The 22,064-nt window shown below is 46.6% G+C and overlaps 1 protein-coding gene across 18 annotated transcripts in view; it reads left to right on the top strand.

Moving 5' to 3' along the window:
• LOC101119116 (transducin beta like 1 X-linked) overlaps positions 1-22,064 on the top strand; it is a 248,917-nt gene that overhangs the window by 129,804 nt on the left and 97,049 nt on the right. For 8 of the 18 annotated variants that reach the window (XM_060407546.1, XM_060407535.1, XM_060407547.1 and 5 more), the window contains one exon: positions 1,627-1,779. The exons of 8 other annotated variants lie outside the window; for them this stretch is intronic. The gene's annotated coding sequence lies outside the window, so the exon portion shown is untranslated. Of the gene's footprint in view, positions 1-1,626; positions 5,231-22,064 lie in introns of all 18 variants that reach the window. 2 more of the 18 variants (XM_060407540.1, XM_060407536.1) reach the window with 1 other exon arrangement.

The raw sequence follows: 22,064 nt of genomic DNA, 5'->3' as shown, positions 1-22,064 counted from the left end.
AGCGCTGATGAGCCTGCAGAGCTTGCCCTCTGCTCAGGGTGTGCGTCTGCAGAGTCTCTTCACTATCGAGTTACCGCTTTTCCCTCTCGTCTGTCCACACTTCTTTCAAAGCCCATGCTCACTGGCGTAGGGGGAGCAAGGTAAGCTTCACCTCCTGGAGGCTTTAGGTTAAACTGTTTGAATGCCAGGCTTCCCCAGTGGCTCAGCGATAAAGAAACAGCCTGCCAAGGCAAGAGATTCTGGTTCAATCCCTGGGTTGGGAAGATCCCCTGGAGAAGGAAATGGCAACTCACTCCAGTATTCTTTTTTTTTTTTTTTTTTAACTTTTGGGGCCTGCACCATGTGGCTTGTGGGATCTTATTTCCCCTGCCAAGAATCGAACCTGTGCCCCCTGCGTGGGAAGCACGGAGTCTGAACCACTGGATAGCCAGGGCAGTCCCCCACTGCAGTAATCTTGCCTGCAAAATCCCATGAACAGAGGGGGCCTGGCGGACGCTATAGTCCACAGGGTCACAAAAGAGTGGGATACAACAGCGTCTGCTTCTGCTGAGTCACTTCAGTCGTGTCCGATTCTGTGCAACCCCATAGACGGCAGCCCACCAGGCTTCGCCGTCCGTGGGATTCTCCAGGCAAGAACACTGGAGTGGGTTGCTGTTTCCTTCTCCAGTGCATGAAAGTGAAAAGTGAAAATGAAGTCGCCCAGTTGTGTCTGACTCCTAGCGACCTACCAGGCTCCTCCGTCCATGGGATTTTCCAGGCAGGAGTACTGGAGTCGGGTGCTATCACCTTCTCCGACGATGGCGTCTAAACAGCAGCAAATTTAAACGCAGGTTTCTTCACTCGTCGCTTGATGGAAGATAATTCAGCCTTGTTTTGGAATATGAGTCCAGTAATTCTAGTTTGGGGTCGTCTCTCCGTAATAAACTGTACCCATGATGCACCCTCTACGGTTTCTGGGGTTGAGTCCCGTGAAGCGCAGTGGTTCCCGAAGGAAACTGTCTCTGCACAGAATCCATCTGCATGCTCACTGGCTTTTCTGAGATCTCTTCGGTCTTGTTCACTCCACCAGTGTTCTCATGATGCCTTTTTTTATTTTGGGCTGCTCTCTGCACCATGCACACAGCATGTGTGATCCGAGTTTCCCTGACAGGAGGTCAAACCCACATCCCCTGCGGTGGACACTCAGAGTCTTAACCAACGGACCTTCCGGAAGCCCCGCGTGGTCCATTTTTGTCTGACCACGTGTCTATTAGTCTGTAACAAAGCATCCAAAGTAGTTTTGGTAGAGGGAAAAAAAGACTGTCTTCCTAGCTGATAAGCATATGTAATATTTCGTTACATTTCATCGATGGAGTAAGAGGCCCCATCACATAAGTGGGTTTGGGGCCCCATCGACACACTGGGGTATGAAGGCCCAGGGTGCCTGGCTCAAGTGGAAAGGGCCCCTGGGGCGTCCACTGGATCACAGATTTCCAGGGCCTGGGGGTGGCTGTCAGCGCACCTACAGTCAGCCTTGGTGATTTCAGCGAGAAGGTCACTGGGAGGCCTTGTTAAGAGACCTTCTCCTTCACATTATTTTTAGAAGCAGCAAATATCAACCGTAAATATTTAATGTTGTGTTTATAGACTCTGGCATCATAAAACTTCACAAGGTGACTCAGAGGAGGCTGATCACTGTGAACCCCCGAGGAGAAGGAATCTCCGCCCCTGCCCTGCCCCGCCGGTACACCGCACTGTGAAGAAAGCCCTCGTTGACGTTCTTAGGAAAGAGGTGAACAGGTACATCACTGTCTTAATTCATCTTCGTCATCCTCGACAGATGAGGAATTTAGTCATTATTCCTCGCAGGCTAGTAGTTTCGGTCCCTCTTTTCTGATTGTTTAAAAGCAACGTGCTGCATAGAATGAGCAATTTGGGGAAAAGATGGAGAGAGAGAATGGAATCTGAAAACAAAATAAACACCTGAGCCCACCCCCATCAGACTGTTGGTGCATTTCCTCCCAGCTGCCTGTATTCCTGTGCATGAAACGTCAGGAGGTCCAGCTTTGTGACCCGGCTCTCCCAGCTTAACCTTACGGAGTGAGCCTTGTGATCATCGCCGACGTTCATTGGAAACATTTTTCAGGCATCCATCCCGTCAAGTGCGTGTACTGTAATTGATTTCACACTTGTTGCCGGAGCTTCAGATTGCTTCTAATTTTTTTTTTTTTTTTTTACTTTGGGAGAGATGGCTGGGAATGGGGCTGTAGGGCCCTTGAGACCGATTACCAAATTGCTTTCCTTGAAAGGTTGTGGCAGTTGTTCCCTGTTGCCAGAGCCCAGGGTGGAGTGTGCTGGGGCGGGGGGTGGGGCCCTGCCTCTCAGACAGCTCAGGACATTGTGGTCAACTGAGAAGGGAATGCAGGCACTTTTTTTTGTTGTTTTTGGATTTCTTTCATTGAAAAAAAAAAAAATGAGGTGGAATATTTCATCCTGTTTGCCAGTCTTTTGCATTTCTTTTTTTTCTGTGACTTGGATGTAAGTTGTTTTGCAAGCAATGGCTCGGGTTCTGTTTGGGGTTACACTCTCTGGGTTCCACGTGAATGCCAGCTGTTTTAATAAAGACTGCACTGTCAGAGTTTCAGCTAGACGGGCTGTTTCTGGCATTTGCCGGGAAGTTGAGTCTCCCGATTGGAGCCAGACTGTGAGTCTGCATACTGGGGCTGCGTCTTAAACAGGAGTTGAGTCCAGAAAGCAGGAAGGCAGGTCAGCACATGAACTTATTACTGAGATTATACCAAAATACGTTCTTTGCTCATTAACTCTTTGGCCCTTTCTTTAAAGCTGGGGGGGGCGGGGCGGGGTGTGTGTGGGCCGTGACTGCTCATGGATGAGAATTGATGCCTTTGAATATCACTGCTCTACATGGATTCAGTGCATCTCACGATTCCTAGTGTGTTTATCAGAAGACGGTGTTTTTACAGAATGACGTCTGTAGGAAAAGCGCAGATTCTTAGGTTAGCCTGCAAAAGACCTTAAAATATTTATAATTATCAATAGGCCAGCTTGCAGTTTTTTCTGCTTGTCATTAGCACAAGTTTGTTTCCCAAGGGTGTGTGTCCAGGTGTGGATGAGTGTGTACGGGTGACGTGTTTTGTTGTGCAAATGAATTGATCGAATGTCTCTGCTGTGTCTTTGAAGCACGGTGCTGTTTCTTGGCACACTAGGGACAAGGAGGCGGGGATTGTTTGTTTTCTGTGTTGCTCTGAAGTCATCAGTGAGATGTCTCTGCATTTGCTGTTACTTCTCTCTCCTTTCGCTGTTGTATAACATCACACATTTGGAAAGCTTTGCAAAGATCTATTTCAGTTCCTCCTTTCAGAGAGTTTAAGTATTTCTTTTCTTTTTTTTTTTCGTTTCCAAATCTGGAAAGGAAAGGCGAGGGAAAAGATGATACAGCAATGATCAGTAGAAGGACTCCCCTGACGGTCAGGTGGTTAAGACTCGGCACTTCCATCGCAGGGGTTGCTGGTTTGCTCCCTGGTCAGGGTCCTAAAATCCTGCATGCCTGTGGATGTGACCGCAAAAAAAAAATTCATCGATAGATTATTAAAAAACAAATGTGATGATTTTGGGGTACTGTTCTTGTCGCCTTGTAGCTTAACGGTTTTCGCTTCTCAATGACGTGTGAATGTCTTTGCTCTAGATTATGTTCAGTAGGTGAGCCATGAATCATTTCCTGCCAGATTTCAATCGATGAGGTAATGAGTGTGTGGAGAAATGACCTTATTTCTGTAATAACATGCATCTTCTCAGGTCTCAGGGTTCTTTTTCCTCTCAGTTTGTTACTGCTGCGCACGAGGAGTTGCCTTGTTTCTACCTGTCTACGTGGATCCTACCTACTAGGACTTTTCTTGTTTCTCCATTCTGTGTGATTACGCACAGAAATGAGGGATGGGGAGAGGACTCACTCCCAGGTTCCCTTCCCCACGGTGGCTAGAGGTCAGAGATGCTCAGTTTGAACTCCGTTTCCCAGATACGTGCACAGTACCGGTTCCAGCTGTGGGCAAACGGAAGCCATATTCCCTTCACCCAAGTAGTAAAAGTAGAAAGCTCTCCTGTACTATCGTACCATTGCTGCAAAATAAACTCCTTCTCCTTAACACCAACCTGGGCTTGCCTGGTGGCTCAGCAGTAAAGGATCAGCCTTCCAGTGCAGGAGACTCGGCTTCAATCCCTGGGTCGGGAAGATACCCCTGGAGAAAGAAATGGAAACCCCCTTCAGTGTTCTTGCCTGGAGAATCCCGTGGACAGAGGAGTCTGGTGGGCTATAGTCCCTGAGGCTGCGAAACAGTGGAATACGACTCAGGAGACTCAGAGGCTAGAAAGCAACTTAGTGGCCAAGCTACTCAACCAATCCATATCTGGATGGTGTTTTTTTTCTTTCTTTTTTTTTTTTTTTATTGTTAATTCATAGTAGAACTCAAAGAGACAATAAAGGGCCTCTTGCAAAAGGAGGCCTTCGAGTGTTCAGTTTGTCGTCACTGATGAGATGCACACAGCTCCCTGTGCTGGGAGCCTAAGCATCTCTAGCTGTGGGTTCTCCAGCGCTTTGAGTGGGCGAGGCTGAATTAAACCTTCAGAGTGATAGCTGACAGTGTAAGGGGCAGGAAGCCTTGTCTAACAGGAGGTTTAATATAACAATAACAGCAAGAGAAACTGTCTGTAGTCCTGGCTAAAATATCTGTTCAGCAGCACCCCTTCTTAAACAGAATGTGTGCAAGCTCAGTCGTGTCCGACTCTTTGTAACCCTTTGGATTGTAGCCCGCCAGGCTCCTCTGCCCATGGGATTCTCCAGGCAAGAATACTGGAGTGGGTTGCCATTTCCTGGTCCTGATCCAGAGGGTTGAACCCATTGAACCCGTGTCTCCTTGCATTTGTAGGCGGATTCTTTACCCGCTGAGCCATCAGGGAAGCGCATCTTAAACCCTGAAATTTGAGCTGTACTGTCGACTGTGGTACAGAGTCCATTGTAGCATCGTCACCCTTGGTCTCCCATGGCAACCTGCTAGGAAGAGGGGTGCAGCTCTGGTGACGTCACCCCCCAGGCTATAGACGAGAGAGGCTCAGCCAGACGGGATCCACACCCAGTGCTCTGCAGTGAGCCCTGGAGTTCACCGCGAACCTTGCTGTCTGCTGGGCCAGGTGGCTCTGAAACTGGAAGGTGTAACAATACACACTCAGATGCGAGGTCAGTGTTTGCCCACAAAGCGAGCAACCTGCCAGTGACCGTGGTTCTTTTTGAGACCCACAACCCTTTCAGGTGTCTTAACAGAACTTGTGATAAATCCCTATATTTAAAAATCCTCCAACAGAAAGTTGCTTTTTTTCCTAGAGAAAGGTGGTCTGCATTTAGAACAATTTGTGATTATTAATCTGTCTTGAATTGGTCACGGAATAAAAAAATGATGTGAGGGGCATCTAATTAAAATTTTGCAGTAGACACAAAAGAAGCTTTGTAAAAAATGCTATGGTTTCATCTTGCTGACTATTAGCAACACATTTTAGAGCCTGCAGGCACCATAGAAACTGTCTGGGTTTTTGCACTCTCCAAATAGAAGTAGAATGCAAACCATAAGTTTAATTTAAGGTTTTCTAGTAGCCACAGTAGAGAAGTAAAAAGAAATCATAAATTATTTTTGCAATCTGTATCTAAATACATGCTGCTGCTGCTAAGTCACTTCAGTCATGTCTGACTCTGTGCGACCCCATAGACGGCAGTCCACCAGGCTCCCCTGTCCCAGGGATTCCCCAGGCAAGAATACTGGAGTGGGTGCTATTTCCTTCTTCAATACATGCACACATGCCAAGTTGCTTCAGTTGTGTCTGACTCTGTGCAGCCCCATGGACAACAGCCCCCCAGGCTCCTCCATCCAAAGAATTCTCCAGGCAAGAACACTGGAGTGGGTTGCCATTTCCTTCTCCAAAATATATGCTAGATTAATATTATTTGAAACATTAAAATCAGTCTCTCAGTCATGTCCCAGCTCTTTGGGACGCTGTGGACTGTAGTCTGCCAGACTTCTCTGTCCATGGGATTGTCCAGGCAAGAATACTGGAGTGGGTTGCCATTCCCTTCTCCAGGGGATCTTTCCAGACCACGGATCGAACCCAGGTCTCTTGCACTGCAGGCAAATCTAACCGTTTGAGCCACCAGGGAAGCCCATTATTTGCAACATATGTATTAATATATAATAATTCAATAATCTAGTCAACTCACTATCCAAAATAGTATCATGTCAACAAGTTGCTCATATTTTAAAAATCATCCAAGACGTATTTTACGTTCTTTCCATTTCTGTTCTAAGTTTGCAAAATCCAGCGTAGAATTTAAACCTGCAGCCCTTCTCACTTTGGACTCATTGCTTTGGTCAGTCCGGTCTGAGACCCCAAATTCCAGTGTCTATGTAAAAATATGAAAATAAATGTGCATTGTGAAAAATCATTTTCTATCAGGAAGCTGCACTATTTTGAGAAAGGGATAGTTTAAAAGTTGGACGGTTTGTTCGGTTTTCTTTTTAATTTATTTGAAATTTGTTAAGGGCAAAAAAAGTTGCGGGTGCATAATTAAGAATTTGCATGTGGACCAATTACAGAGGAATCGTGTGGCCTGGAATGTCCCCAGGTCCTTCCGTCCTGCAGACCACAGTCATTTTCGCTGCTGCAGGCTTCTTAGCAGCCATGCTGACCTGCACCATCCAGTATAGGGGCCGCAAGCCTTGTAGACCCAAGGAGCACCCTCAAATATGGCTAGGGTTCCTGAGGATCTGATTTAGAGATTTTATTTCCTTATTGATTTAAATTTCGATCCTTGGTTCAGCTGTTCCATAAGTTTTATGTTGGGAATCACATGGGTATGTGTATCTGTGTTTTCAGTGTACAGAATACATCTTCTGAACTATAATAGCAGTGGTCTATTTCCTTTGAAAATTCCGTTTCCTAATTAAGATGTGACGCAAGTGGAAAATACGTAGACTTTGGGAATTTTAGAGATTTTGTAGGTAAAAGGAATGTCGAAGATCTCAATAGTTTAAAAAAAAAAAAAACCAGTGTGAAGTACAGTTAAAATGATGCTATTTGGGATATGCTGGGTGAAGTTTAAACATGTTGTGAAAATTACTTTGCATTTAAACATTCTTTAATTGGATGTAAGCTCACCTCACATTCTGTTGGGCCATCCCATCGCATTTCTGTTGGACCATCCACGTCTCCCATCAGAGCTCTCGCACCACAGACGAAAGAAGCAGTGCTTGAGGTCACAGGCGGTGGGTGGGTTGTGACACCCCCATCTGAACATGGGCCCTGCTTCCACTGTTGGCCTTTGTAAAGCGTTCTGTATGCCCGTGAGTCAGTGTGAGGATTTGTTTGGCTCACTGAGAGATGCCTTCATGCGTGGCCACCTCCCCTTACCTCTGCTGGATGTATGGGTTACTGGCCACAAAAGGCAATGCTGACGTGGAAGGGAACAAGGTCCTCAGTCTGCACTGGTTTTCTGACCCCTCGGCCTCTCGCGTGAGATAAAGGTGGTTGGTTCTTCCCAGTGTGCACTTGAAAAAAAAGGTCTCAGGTTGAATTGGGCTTCCCAGGTGGCTCTAGTGATAAAGAACCCCCCTGCCTTTGCAGGAGATGCCAGTTCAATCCCTGGCTCGGGAAGATCCCTTGGAGAAGGAACTGGCAACCCGCTCCAGTATTCTTGCAATCCTGGAGAATCCCACGGACAGAGGAGCCTGGCAGCCTATAAGTTCAGGGGTCCCCAAGAGTCTCACAGACTGCTGTGCGCACGCTTTGACACTCATACAGGTTCAGAGCCAGAAAGTCATAAGCTCAGGGCCGCCTCTAACTGATGCCTCCTCTGACAAAAGGGACTTTCTTCAGGCTTTATTTATGTGGTTGAACACCCTAGGGTGCCCGTGAATTAACATCGGTTCCAAAACACGCTGTGAAGCCTTAGGTTTCTGACCAGGAAATCATTAGTAGCTGTAGTTTTTAATTTCTTCACTTCCTCTTCCCTGCTGATGCATGTCTCTGTGTTATAAGAGGCCAGGAAGCAGCTTCTAACCTTTCTGCAAGGTGATTTGGCAGTGACGGGGCAAGTCATTGAAGTCAGCTGAGATGTAACTTTCTGTGGCTTTGGAAGTGGGGTGATGGACCTCTCAGTCCATGAAGCACTGCCTCACAGTAGGCGCCCCGAAGTTCTGTCCTCCTCTGTGTCTGGAATGGCTGCGCCAGCTCCTGCCCTCACATCACGTCCCTGAGAAGGAGTGAGAAGAGGGGTTTCATTGCCTTTAAGAGCACAGACTAGAGATTTCGTATTTGACTTCTGCTTGTAGCCATTGGCCAGAACTGGGTTACAAGGGAAAGCTTGTCCTTTTGAGAGGAGTGTGACCATGTGCCCACACAGAATCCAGGTGTCCTGTTCTCAAAGGGGGAGGGATGGGAGCGGATAATGGTTCAGTTCCGTTCAGTCGCTCAGTCGTGTCCGACTCTTTGCGACCCCATGAATCGCAGCACGCCAGGCCTCCCTGTCCATCACCAACTCCCAGAGTTCACTCAGACTCACGTCCATCGAGTCCATGATGCCATCCATCCATCGCATCCTCTGTTGTCCCCTTCTCCTGCCCCCAATCGCTCCCAGCATCAGTCTTTTTCCAGTGAGTCAACTCTTCGCATGAGGTGGCCAAAGTACTGGAGCTTCAGCTTTAGCATCATTCCTTCCAAAGAAATCCCAGGGTTGATCTCCTTCAGAATGGACTGGTTGGATCTCCTTGCAGTCCAAAGGACTCTCAAGAGTCTTTTCCAACACCACAGTTCAAAAGCATCAATTCTTCGGGCTCAGCCTTCTTCACAGTCCAACTCTCACATCCATACATGACCACTGGAAAAACCATAGCCTTGACTAGACAGACCTTAGTCTCTGCTTTTGAATATACTATCTAGGTTGGTCATAACTTTTCTTCCAAGGAGTAAGCGTCTTTTAATTTCATGGCTGCAGTCACCATCTGCAGTGATTTTGGAGCCCCCAAAAATAAAGTATGACACTGTTTCCACTGTTTCCCATCTATTTCCCATGAAGTGATGGGACCGGATGCCATGATCTTCGTTTTCTGAATGTTGAGCTTTAAGCTGACTTTTTCACTCTCCTCTTTCACTTTCATCAAGAGGCTTTTTAGCTTCTCTTCACTTTCTGCCATTAAGGGTGGTGTCATCTTCATATCTGAGGTTATTGATATTTCTCCCGGCAATCTTGATTCCAGCTTGTGTTTCTTGGATAATGGTAGTCTTGCAGATTCTACCTTCGACCCTGTCTTCACTCTAGTGGGAACAAGGCGTTGCTAAAACAACCACGTGTTCAATGCAGAATTCTAGACTGTGGGATGAGGATGGGTATATGGTACAGCAACGGCTCCTGCAGAGAGCTTCTGGGTTCCATCTTCTGCTCAGCTGTGTGTTTCCCTTCTTCCCCACCACTTACTCTGAGTTTTAGTCAGGTGACCAGGAACCTCTTTCTTTGTGCACCAAGTGGGAATATGATCTCCCCTGAGTTTATAGTGGTTGCATGAAGTAATAAAGATGAAAGGGCATGCCTTTGTGGCCTTCCTTGTACCTCGGTCACAGTCTAATGTGCTGTTTGTTGGGAGTTATCTTTCTACACAAAGCCTGTGTGGTTTGTAGCACAGGCTTCTTGTACAAAAGTGGCTTAGGCATCTGTCTCCACGGTCCTTATGCACCGCGTAGCACTTTGCATAATATTTGCACATGAAGTTCTTGATGAACTTGTATGCCTCTTGGGTCATTTGCGTTCACTCCATCTCTCAGATTGAACACATTCACCTAACCAGTAAATAAATGTTTCTAGAGCACCTACCACCTGTCTCAGGAATTCTTCTAGATGCAGAGAATCTTACAGTGAACAAATTAGACAGAACGCATGCATCCTGGTGGGTAACAGTATGTGTTGGGCGTGACACATTGGGTGTTGTTATTTAGTCGTGTCTGACTCTTTTTTGCCATCCCATGGACGGTAGCCCACCAGGCTTCTCTGTCTGTGATTTCCCGGGCAAGAATACTGCTGCTGCTGCTGCTAAGTCACTTCAGTCTTGTCCGACTCTGTGCGACGCCATAGACGGCAGCCCACCAGGCTCCTCCATCCATGGGATTTTCCAGGCAAGAGTACTGCAGTGGGTTGCCATTTCCTTCTCCAGAGGGATCTTCCCAACCCAAGGTTTCAACCCTGCTTTGGCAGGCGGATTCTTTCCCACTGAGCCACTTGGGAAGCCTGCATTTGGTGCTTTGGTGTCAAACATGAGTGCGTGTGAAATCACTTTGATATTTGCAACATACATTGTGCTTCATAATTTTTAAATATCAGCAGTATTTACTAGAGAGCAGATTCTAGCAAACATACACACGTCCCCACCCACTGAAAAGAAATAGAGTAGAAATGTTGAGTATTCATTGAATGTTTTTTCAAATGTGAATATGGTGTGTTTGGATTATTTGTTCATAATTTTTCAGCCATGTAAATAGAAAATGAAAGTTCATTTAACTTCTTTCTATGTTTTCAACAAATATGTAAACATATTATCTCCCTTTATATTAATATAATAGTACTTGAGTTGGGGGAAAAAAACCAAAACCACAGCACTCTTGAGTGGACCTTTGCCAATCAGAAAGATTGTAAGGAAAAATTGATTCCTCCTGGGTGTTTTTTTTTTTTAATAGAAATTAGCACACATAATGATTTTTCCTGAGCATGGTCTCTTTTAAGCTACTGAGAAATTTTTGGTTGTGCAGGCTGAATGGAGTGGATAGTGGTTTAGAGGAGAATTGAACTGATTAATAAGAAGCCCCTAATTTTGTTTTAATCACATATGCTGAGACAGTAAGGAAAATTCACACTGTGTTTTCTTACAGTGGTAGTGTTATTAAAATGTATGCAGATGGAACGCGTTTATTATTACTGGGCCTTTCATGCAGTTTTGCTTTCCAGGGCTCTTGGTAAATCATTACAATTATTTTTATCCAGGGTATCGGTTCTCAACACTCCTCTTGACCTGACACCGTGAATTTTCTATTCGGCGAAAATCGTATTGTGGAATGGAGGCTTGTGCCCTGTAGAAATTAAGAAGAGATAAATGCAGAGAGAGCTAGCTGTGTGAGGCCTTCTGTGTGTGGTGATGGATTTCCTTGCATTTGGGTGGACTTTTGCCTCCCTTGTGTGGACAGAGGAGCAGAGCCATTTATCACGAGTGCTTTAATGTGGACTTCATCTGTGTGACCCCATTTTTGACTCATTGAGCCTTTAAAATCCAGTAGGAATAATGCAGTGCAGTGGGGGGAAGACAGCACAGATAAGCTACAAGACACTGTATTTTTTAAAAATTATTATTATTATTTGACCGACCTGGGACTGAATATGCTGGATGTGCGAGGTCTGGGAGGTGCAGCTTTTCGTGGTAGACGCTCTGATCAGACAGCGTTCATGATGGCTGGTGTGCCGCATTTGAAATAGATGCCTTGTGAATTCTCAGCCTGTTGATGCCCAAATGATCATCGTGGTCTTCCATTTCTCGCCTGCCCGCTCCGTCCTTTCCACAAAGCTTTGCCCTGATCATAGACCTGGGTTCTCTGCTCAAAACAGGACCACGTACAGAATGTCTTCTTCCTGGAGCAGAAGGTTAGCTTCGTTGCCTTCTAGAAGCTTCAGAGCATCCTTCCGTTTTGGCCTGCTGGGTTTTTTTTCCCCCCCATCTGGATGAAGCTGATGCTCTAAATGTTTAGAGTAAAAGATGGTACATCGATGGTGGAATTATCTGACCTAGAATTCATCAAGTTGACTGGCGTTATCTCCAGTGTTTTTAAGTCTGTTAACTTTGGGGAGAAGGTAGAAGTTTCCCCTTGAGCATTAACCTGTGGAGACTGAAGTGGAGTTATCTTTGTGAGGTAGTAGCTTCCGAAGAGAGGCATGTTGGTCTCCCTGGTGGCCCAGTGGCTGAGAGTCGCTGCTCCGGATGCAGGTGGACCCGGGTTCAGTCCCTGGTGAGGGAGCTAGGTACCACACGCCACCACTGAATTCAGATGCCACAGCGAAAGTTCTCGTGAGCGGCAACAAAAGTGAGACTTGGTGCAAACAAATAAGCAAGAATAAAAATAAATATTTTAAAAAAAAGGTGTAAAAGGTGTCTGAATTGCCAGTTCATAACGACTTATTCCCAGCAGCTGTCCATTACGACGTGAAGACTCTTTGAATGCTGGAAAGACAGAAGCAAGACTGAGTTATTACAAAAATGAAAGTATCTTATGGACAATCTAGAAACAACGGGGTGAGGATAAAAAGGTACAACTTGTATAAACTGTGAAAACTGGCTGGCTCCAGGAAGAGGAGATAAATTCCCCGGGTACATAAGGGGATAGAATGGGTTTCTGAACCTTGGTGCCTTTCACATTTGGAGTTGAAGACTCTTGAGAGTCCCTTTGACTGCATGGAAATCTAACCAGTCCATCCTAAAGGAAATCAGTCCTGAATGTTCATTGGAAGGATGGAAGGACTGATGCTGAAGCTGAAACTCCAATCCTTTGGCCACCTCATGCGAAGAACTGACTCACTGGAAAAGACCCTGATGCTGGGAAAGATTGAAGGCAGGAGGAGAAGGGGACAACAGAGGATGAGATGGTTGGATGGCATCACCAACTCGATGGACATGAGTTTAAGTAAACTCCGGGAGTTGGTGATGGACGGGGAAGTCTAGCATGCTGTGGTCTGTGGGGTCACAAAGAGTCGGACATGGCTGAGCGACTGAACTGAACTGGATTTGGGGGGAAGCCTCTCAGGAGTCTTCTCCAGTACCACAGTTCGCAGGTATCAGTTCTTTGGCGCTCTGCTTTGTTTACGGTCCAGCTCTCGGACACGACTGGGCAACTGAACAGCAACACCAATTTTTGATGGTAGGAGATGTTCTCTGCGTTGTAGGGTATGGAACAGCATCCTGGTCTCTATGCAGTAGTGTACAGGAACTCTCTTCCAACAGCTCAAGCAACCAAATGTGTCTCCACATATTGGCGGATATCCCCCCACCCTGAGTGCTTGGCAACATCACCCCCAGTGAGAACTACCACAGTAGGTAGGTCAGTGCAGACAGATGGGAGGATCTTCTCTTGCATTTGGTGGGGGCTTCCGAAATGAAAGAAACCATTAGAGGGTACTAATGTAAGTTCTTTTTAAAAAATGTTTTCAGGTTAATCCCTTGCAGCCTTTTTTATTGTAAATACATTTTATAAGGAGGCTATGTTACATCGGCTAGTACTTTAATTTGAATAGTAGTTGCAAAGTCATTCTATATATATTGAGTGAATTAGAGCTGGATTAGTTACATCATAGGGACTTAAATCTTTGAGGATAAATTCAAATCCCTATGTCAAACACAACTGATAATTTTAAATGAAAAACCTTTTATAAATATATTTGAACAGACATAATCTTATAATAAATCATACACTTTCAAGGTGACAAGGCAAAATGCAGGGTTAAGTAAGTCAGAAGGAGAAAAACAAATATTGTATACTAATGGCTTTCCCGGTGGCTCAGCTGGTAAAGAATCCACCTGCAATGCGGGAGACCCCGGTTCAGTTCCTGGGACTGGAAGACCTCCTGGAGAAGGGATAAGCTACCCCCTCCAGGATTCTTGGGCTTCCCTGGTGGCTCAGCTGGTAAAGAATCCGCCTGCAGTGCGGGAGACCTAGGTTCGATCCCTGGGTTGGGAAGATCCCCTGGAGGAAGGAAAGGCTACCCACCCCAGTATTCTGACCTGGAGAATTCCATGGACTGTCTAGTCCATGGGGTCATAAAGAATCGGACGTGACTGAGCGGCTGAGCACACACAACACATATATATGGGATCTACAGAGACAGTACTGATGAAGTGATTTGCAGCAATGGCAACACAGACGTAGAGTAACATGATGACGTAGGTTCTTTCATGCCGATGCCCACAAGCATACCCTGGGGCCCAGGCAAGCAACCAATGAACCATTCCTTTTGAGGCCCAGAAGGCTTTGACTTAACCATCTCCTGGGGAGATAAATTTAAGCCAGTGAAGGCAGAAGTGGAGATACGGTGAGGGATTAGATCAAAAGGATCAGCAGGGTGTATCCTTTTTTTAAAATTTATCTTATTTCACGGGTATATATCTCACTTCACAGATAGCTGCTTTAATTTTAAAAACTGTCATAAATGATTTTGTATAAGCTAATGCATTCAACAAAGTGCAGAATATACTCATTTCAGTGTGAATTTTGTTCCAATTCCATTGTGTATCCTTTCTGATGTTAAGAAACCAGTTGTGAAAAATTGAAAGGGTTAGTTGCTCCGTCGTGTCTGACTCTTTGCTGACCCCATGGACTGTACCCCACCGGGCTCCTCTGTCCGTGGAATTCTCCAGGCAAGAATACTGGAGTGGGTTGCCTTCCCTTTTCTCAGGGACCTTACTGGCCTAGGGATCAAACCCGGGTCTCTCACACTGCAGGCAGATTCTTTACCATCTGACCACCATCGGAGCCCAAGAAGCTAGTTGTATATATTCTTAATTTATCTGTGTTACAGAGTCAGCATTCAGACACTACTGTCTTGTGAAGGGGCTTCAGAATACTAGGGGTGTCTGGAATATTGTAGTGATTTTGCTACATTAATTTCATATTATAAAGTTATAGCCATTTAACTCTGGGCTTTCTCAGGACTCCAGAAAGTGCGTGTAATCACTGTTAGCTGTCATAAACTCCTGATATTTGGAAGCACAAATGAGTTCTTAGATTTCTGCACATTCAGCTCAGTTCAGTTCAGTCGCTAAGTCACGTCCGACTCTTTGTGACCCCATGGACTGCAGCACACCAGGCCTCCCTGTCCATCACCAACTCCAGGAGCTCACTCAAACTCAGGTCCATCAAGTCGGTGATGCCATCCAACCATCTCATCCTCTGTTGTACCCTTCTCCGGCCGCCTTCAATCTTTCCCAGCATCAGGGTCTTTACAAAGGGGTCGGCTGTTCTCATCAGGTGGCCAAAATATTGGAGCTCGATTCGTTCCAAGGAATATTCAGAGTTGATTTCCCTTAGGATTGACTGCTTTTATCTTGCTGTCCAAGGGACTGTGAAACTCTTCTCCTGGACCGCAATTCGAAGGCATCAATTCTTAGTGACTAAATTGTTATTATAGTTTATGGTTGGTCTCTGACTGTTTTTCTTTGTTTCTGCATTTCCTCTGATTAAACTTATTCCTTGGCTAACGTTTTTCCACAGACAAAAAAGGAGGTGCAGGACGTGAGGGGAAAGGACCGTAAGGTCTTCCTCTGTTTGAGTCTTGGTTGTCTTGAAAGTGAAAGCCGCTCAGTCGTGTCCGACTCTTTGCAACCCCGTGGACTATACAGTGCATGGAATTCTCCAGGCCAGAATACCGGAGTGGGTAGCCTTTCCCTTCTCCAGGGGATCTTCCCAACCTGGGGATCGAACCCAGGTCTCCCACATTGCAGGTGGCTTCTTTACCAGCTGAGCCACTAGGGAAGCCCAGGAATACTTGAGTGTGTAGCCTTTCCCTTCTCCAGGGGATCTTCGCAATCCAGGGATTGAACCAGGGTCTCCTGCCTTGCAGGCGGATTCTTTACCATCTGAGCCCTCAGGGAAGCCCCTCGTGGTTGTCTTTCCCACATGTGATTCCACAGCCTCTGTTAAAATGATTGCCACTCACCCTGTCTGCAGAGCGTCAACTCTGCTTTAGCAAAACTCCGGTCATTGGCTGTGTGTGTAGTCATACTTCCTCAAGTGAAATATGTCAGGGACGTGTGTCATTATAGCAGCAGGTGCAGCTGAGCAAAGCGGGACCGGCTTTGGGAGCGGGCAGGACCGGCTTTGGGAGCGGGCATATCCAGAGGTGTGGGGAGGAAAGATGCGGATGGTTGTGAACACTGCCTTCCCAGCTGTGTTCGTCCATCCCTGTGCGTCGGGCATCCCGCTTTAAGGTTCTTCGGTAGAGAAGGTGCAGATCATGGGTAAGGACCTGTCAACAGCCTGGACGGGCTGGCGTCCCTTTCCTGAGCTGTGCTCGTGGAAATCCGTGCCCAGCTGGTGGTAGCAGGCTCAGCCCCTGGGAGTGGCTGAATCCTTTACGAGATCCTTTTGCCATTCATATTTTTAAATGTTAGCCCTGCCAGCGAAGAGCAGACCCTGTTAATTATGTATGTGTGTACGTGTGTGTTGGGGGGCAGGACTTGCCCGATTGTCTCATGTAATGTCGATGATGTATCCTTGTATGTAGGTGATGTGGAGGTGTCATGCCATCTGCTCGGGCAGCTATGCATTTAGAAGGATGTGATTCCAGGCAACTTCCACACACACTATCTGCTTGTCGTTAACGCTTGGTATAAAAGCCCAGCAAGGCCTGAAAGCTGCCCCTGAGTCATGAAGGAGGAAAGTGCCATCTTCACTGGAGTTTGGGTCTTCAGCACTCATATTTGGTTTTTCTTTGTCTTTTTAACATGGGCCTTTTTTTCCCCTCTCTCTCTCTTTTTAAAAAAAAATATTTTTAATTGGAGGATAATCACTTTACAATATTGTGTTGGTTTTTTGCAAGACACCAGCATGAATGAGCCACAGGTATGTGTGTGATCCTTCCCGGTTGAACCTACCTCTCACCTCACAGCCTCTCTAGGTGGGTTTGACCTCCCTGCGTCATATAGCAAATTCCCACTGCCGCTTTTAACTTCACATGCGGTACTGTATATGTTGCAATGATCCTCTCTACAGTTTTCGCTCCTTCCCGTCCCCTGACTGTGTGGACGAGTCTGTTCTCTGCGCCTGCGTCTCCATTGCTGCCCTGCGAATAGGTTCATCAGCCCTCTCTTTCTGGATTCCATATATATGCGCTAATATATAGTGTTTGCCTTTGTCTTTCTCACTTCACTCTGTAATTTAATAGGCCCCAGGTTCATCCACCTTGTTAGACTGACTCAAATGCGTTCTTTCTCATAGCTGAGTGATATTCCATTGTGTGCGTGTACCGCGGCTTCTTTATCCATTCATCTGCCGGTGGGCACCTAAGTTGCTTCCACATCCTGGCTTTTGTGATCAGTGCTGCAGTGACTACTGGGGTATGTGTCTCTTTCGGTTCCAGTCTTCTCAGGGTATATGCCCAGTGGTGGGATTGTTGGGTCAGATGGTAGTTTTCTTCCTCCGTTTTTAAGGATTCTCCACACTGTTCTCCATAGTGACTGCGTCAGTTTGCATTTCCACCAACAGCGCGAGAGGGTTCCCTTTTCTGCACACTGCCTCCAACACTTATTGTCGGTAGGTTTCTTGATGGTGGCCATTCTTGACTGGTGTCAGGCGATAGCTCATTGTTTTGACTTGCATTTCTCTAATAGTGAGTCTGTTGTGCATCTTTCCATGTGTTTATTAGCCATCTGTATGTCTGTTTTGGAGATAACGTGGGTCTTCGGCCCACTTTTTGGTTGGTTGGTTTGTTTTTCTGCTGTTGAGCTGCATGAGCTGCTTGTATGTTTCGAACATTAATCCTTCGTCAGTTGTTTCATTTGCTATTATTTTCTCCCATTCTGAGGGCTGACTTTTCACCTTGTCGATTGTTTGTGCAAAAGCTTTTAAGTTTAAACAGGTCCCATTTGCTTCTTTTTGCTTTTATTTCCATTACTCTAGAGGGTGCGTCATAGAGGATCTTGCTATGATTTATGTCATCGAGTGTTCTGCCTATGTTTTCCTCTAGGAGTTTTATAGTTTCTGGTCTTCCGTTTAGGTCTTTAATCCGTTTTGAGTTTATTGTTGTGTTGGGTGTTAGGAGGTGTTCCGGTTGCGTTCTTTCACATGTAGCTGTCCAGTTTTCCCAGCACCAACTATTACGAGGCTTTCTTTTCTCCCTTCTGTATTCTTGCCTCCTTTGTCAAAGATAAGGCGCCCATAGGTGCTTTGGTGTATCTCTGGGCGTTCTATCTTATTCCATTGGTCTACATTTTTGTTTCTGTGCCAGTACCATACTGTCTTGATGACCGTAGCTATCTGTTTTCAGACTGTAAAGTCTGAAGTTAGGAAGGTTGATTCTCTAGCCCCCCTTCTCCTTTCTCAAGATTGCTTTGGTTATTCAGGGTCTTTTGAGTTCCATGCTAATGCTAAGTCACTTCAGTCGTGTCCAACTCTGTGCAACCCTATAGGTGTCAGTCCACCAGGCTCCCCCGTCCCTGGGATTCTCTAGGCAAGAACACTAGAGTGGGTTGCCGTTTCCTTCTCCAATGCAGGAAAGTGAAAAGTGAAAGTGAAGTAGCTTAGTCGTGTCTGACTCTTCACTACCCCATTGACTGCAGCCCACTAGGCTCCTCCGCCCATGCGATTTTCCAGGCAAGAGTACTGGAGTGGGGTGCCATTGCCTTCTCCCTACACATCGTGGAATTTTTTGTTCTCCTTCTGTGGAAAGTACCATTGGTTATTGATAGGGATAGCACTGGATCTGGTAGCTTACTTCGGCGGAGCATAGTTTCTTTCACAGTATTGATGCTTCCCATCCAAGAACATGGTATGTCTCTCCATATTTGTGTCTTCTTGGGTTTCTTTTATCAGGGTCTTACAGTGTTCTGCATGCAGGTCTTCTGTCTCTTTGGGGAGCTTTATTCCGAGGCATCTTATTCTTTCTGTTGCAGTGATAAAGGGGATTGTGTCCTTAGCTTCTCTATTTGATTCTTCATATGTGGACCATTTCTTAAAGTCCTTATTGATTTTGTTCCAATACTGTTTCTGCTTCGTGTTCTTGTGTTTTGCCCCTCCCCACCCCACCGCCAAGGCATATGGGATCTTAACTCCCTGACCAGAGATCGAACCTATTACCCCCTGCTTTGGAAGTCGAAGTCTTAACCGCTGGACTGCCCGGGATGTCCCTTTTGTGTTGTGTTCTGAATTTTAAGTTCATGCCCGTTTTTAAGTTCATGCTTGTATGTCGTAGGCTGTGTATCACGTGTGTTTGTTGCGTCTGGCGTGAAACTCAGTTTTGTGGCTGGAGAGAGAGCATTGAGCTCAGCGATATGGTGGTCCAGAGGCCATGTCCTGCCGGAGCCTGCCTGCTGCCTGGAGGACAGGCAGTACCCAGATGGCACAAGATGTTTTGATGGTGACTCATGTTGTCAAGAAGGAGTGGGACCGTGTAGCTGAAGGCCTCGGACCAGGAGGGCTTCTATGTTGGAGCTTTTAGAAGGGGAGACTGGTGAGCCGCCATCTGAAGGATGTCTCCGGGAAGAGCAGGGAAAAGATGGTTCCAGAAAGAGAACAGCACCTACAAAGCGGCAGCCTGCGGCGCTGAGCTCTGGAAACCCCAGGGACAAAAAGGAGGCCAGGCCAGTTTGGTGGGGGCCCGAGACCGACCAGGAGATGAGGTTGAGAGCTGTGTGCGGGGCCCATCCGACGGCTTCTTGCAGGATATGATGGTCATGGTGGTGTGTTTGAAGTTGAGAGCCTGCAGACTTTTCCCGCCACAGTGACAGGTGGCTGGCTACTGCTGGGGGTCAGAACTGGAGTGGTCCTAGTGGGTCCCGGGATGAAGGCAGTCTTGCTTTTCCACTAGCACAGCCCAGTGGATCTGAGAAGGAAAAGCGCAGACTTGGGCGGTCTTGGGCAATGAGCCCCAGCAGATGTGTGGATATCCTGGTTGGAGGAGCCACGGGTCTGGTCCGTGTCCCCCTGAGTGGGAGGCAGGTGTCATTTTTAACTCTGAAGGTGGGCTGGAGTGGGGGGGCGTGCAGGGTGGACACGTGGACACGCCATGTTTGAGATGCCACAGGGACCGCTATGTGCACGCGTCATTGGGGCCGGTCCTGGGCTGAGTGTGCAGTGGCGAGGCCTGGGACCTGAGGCGTGGATCTGGGATTTGAAGCGGGCAGGGGTGCTGCGTGAGTTCACAGGGTGGCTGTACGCAGCATAGTGAAAGTGAAGTCACTCAGTCGTGTCCGACTCTTTGCGACCCCATGGACTATAGCGTACCAGGCTCCTCCATCCATGCGATTTTCCAGGCAAGAATACTGGAGTGGGTTGCCGTTGCCTTCTCCAGGACGCAGCATAGTCCTGTCCTAAAAGGCGGTCGATTTGCAGTCCGGTGAAGGAGAAAGCTAGTGGTAAAGGAACCTGCCTGGCAGTGCAGGAGATGGACGAGACATGGGTTCGATCGCTGGGTCAGGAAGATCCCCTGGAGGACGGCACAGCAACCCAACTCCAGTTCTTGCCTGGAGAATCTCAGAGACGGAGGAGCCTGGTGGGCTTACAGTCCGTGGGGTCGCACAGAGTCGGACACCACTGAAGCGCCTTAGCGTGCACGCGCTGGGAGAAAACCAAATGACAGAAAGAGGCCTTTGGGGATTCTCTGGCTGTCCAGTGGTTGGGACTAGGCGTGCTCACTCCCTGGGCCCTGAATTTCATACCTGCTCGGGGAGCTAAGATCCTGCCAGCCAAGAGGCGAGGCCAATTAAAAAAAAAAATATGCCTGTTGGAAACTTAAGGTGCCTGAAAGTTTTCCAAAGTCATTTGATAACCCCCTGTGTATTTTCATTCAGTGAAAAAGTGAAAGTCGCTCAGTCGTGTCCGACTCTTTGCAACCCCATGGACTATAGAGTCCATGGAATTCTCCAGGCCGGAATACTGGACTGGGTAGCCTTTCCCTCCTCCAGGGATCTTCCCAACCCCGGGGATCAAGCCCATGCCTCCAGCACTGGCAGGCAGATCTTTACCACTGAGGCACCTGGGAAGCCCCAAGCTTGCAGGAGATCAGAGTTTAGTGAACCAGCCATCGGGAGAGTTTTTGACGGAAAAATGCATTAATCTCCTTTTATTCTTATGAACTCTTTTCTTTTAAATAAGGGAAATAGCTTCCACCAAGAATTATGCTTAAATCCGCCACCCTCACCCCCAGTTTGTCCCCCTCTCTTTGCAGCTTTCATCTTAGGTAGGACAAAACAACCCCCCTAGATTGATTAGCTGCTGTTTTTGTTTCTGGATTCTAGAGTTTTTACTAACAACCACAAGTATGGTCCTGAGAATCACGCCACAGCATCAGGAGTTTGTTTTTTTGAATGACTTTTATGACGAACCTTGATTTAGCAAGAACATCAATCTCATTTCCCAACCACAAAGATGAATACAAATTCAATTAGCCAAAATGTGTCATTCTGCTTCTGTGAAGATAAATTCTCCAAGGACAGAAGCTGGCTTAAGAATTTCTAGGTTTGACCAGTGTTCAGAAATTCCAGAAATTACCCAGATTTTGAGACTGTTTTCTAGGGAATGCCTCCGCTGCAGTGGCAAGTATCTTAAAATGTCATCTGTGACTTTGAAGATAACCGAGGACAGCTTCTTTTCACAGTGAAGGATTTGGCTCTGGCTTATGGAAAAAGCCGGAGAAGGCAACGGCAACCCACTCCAGTGTTCTTGCCTGGAGAATCCCAGGGACGGGGGACCCTGGTGGGCTGCCGTCTATGGGGTCGCACAGAGTTGGACAGGACTAAAGCGACTTGGCAGTAGCAGTAGCAGCAGTATGGAAAAAGCAGATATTCTTGACTTTTCTTCAGAGTAAACTGGCTAATCCACATTTTAGCTGTCACAAACATTTTGACCTAAGTTTGTAACTAGCCGCTGGGTCTTTGGAGGAAATACATTTGCACTGAAGGTTCATTTTCTTTGAGATCTCTTTTGTTATGGTAAAGTATATATGTTGCATAAAAATTATCCTTTTAACCACTTTTAGGTACACAGTATACTGTGCTGTGTAGCGTTAAGTACATTCACCATCCACCTGCAGAACTTTTCCATCTTTCCAGATTTAAACTCTTAAACTTAACTCTCCTCTCCATTCGCCCCTCTCCTGGCAAGACCATTCTATTTTCTGTCTCTATTTTTAACTACTCTAGATACTTCCCATAAGTGGGATCATACATTATTTCTCCTTTTATGTCTCACTTATTTCAATTAGCATAGTGTCTTCAGATGGACAAGGTAAT

This window comes from Ovis aries, chromosome X, assembly GCF_016772045.2.
Source record: "Ovis aries strain OAR_USU_Benz2616 breed Rambouillet chromosome X, ARS-UI_Ramb_v3.0, whole genome shotgun sequence".
Classification (NCBI taxonomy): Eukaryota; Metazoa; Chordata; class Mammalia; order Artiodactyla; family Bovidae; genus Ovis; species Ovis aries.
Note: the sequence above shows the minus strand (reverse complement) of the source record. Positions and strands in the feature narration are given on the sequence as shown.